At 35.9% G+C, this 898-nt stretch overlaps 1 non-coding gene across 1 annotated transcript; it reads left to right on the forward strand.

The window, feature by feature from the left end:
• Nucleotides 1-488: 488 nt before the first annotated feature.
• Nucleotides 489-561, forward strand: Trnam-cau. The gene has a single exon. It is a non-coding gene; the product is annotated as a tRNA-Met (tRNA).
• The last annotated feature ends 337 nt before the right edge of the window (nucleotides 562-898 follow it).

The following is an 898-nucleotide window of genomic DNA, read 5'->3' on the forward strand; positions in this document are numbered from 1 at the left end:
GTGATATACCACTAATTATGAGATCTGTGAAACGATAGTTCCGAATTGTTTTGATAATTAATTTTTCAGTATAGTCCTTAGAAGTAGCCGCTCAATAAGATAGGATTTTTGGAAATTTCAACTTTATGCAATAGTGTTTTATTTGTATGATTTTTCAGTTAGATGTCAAGTTGTACGAGTTTAGGCTGCGAAAAATCAGTTTGAACTCAAATAAATAAATAAATTTGGTCAACATCACATACATTACTCTGATTCCAATGTAATTAGCTAAAGCACTGTTATGGAAAATCACAAGTAACGACGGTCCCACAAACACCCAGACCCAAAACGACATAGAAAACTAATGAACTTTTTCTACATCGACTCGGCCGGGAATCGAACCCGGGACTTCGAAGTGGCGTACTATGAAAACCGGTGTACACATTACTCGACCACGGAGGTCGTCAGATAGTTGTGATAACTACAGTTTTTCAGCCACATATTGCATCGCCTCGGTGGCGCAGTAGGCAGCGCGTAAGTCTCATAATCTTAAGGTCGTGAGTTCGATCCTCACCCGGGGCATAATTTTTATAACACGTTTACGAAATTTACAGATAAATCAAGGTATTTTTTTCCTGATAACATCGTCGACTTTTAAAACGACATTATTTCGCATACCCTTAATGGGATACCCATAGATTATTCATTCAAGCTTGTTTATTTGGCTTTTGGCATCTTTTGATTGCAATAAACTACATACGACGTATTTATCTTTGTCTCTTTCTGTTAAATATGAAATTAATTAAGACAAAACGAGATAAATAAATGTTTAACACCGGTTTATCAACGACAATAAGCAAGTTATTCTTGTGTTTATTTATAAACCAGCTGTTACACTGCTTCGCTGAGTACTAAAAAC

Source organism: Vanessa cardui, chromosome 10, assembly GCF_905220365.1.
Source record: "Vanessa cardui chromosome 10, ilVanCard2.1, whole genome shotgun sequence".
Lineage (NCBI taxonomy): Eukaryota > Metazoa > Arthropoda > Insecta > Lepidoptera > Nymphalidae > Vanessa > Vanessa cardui.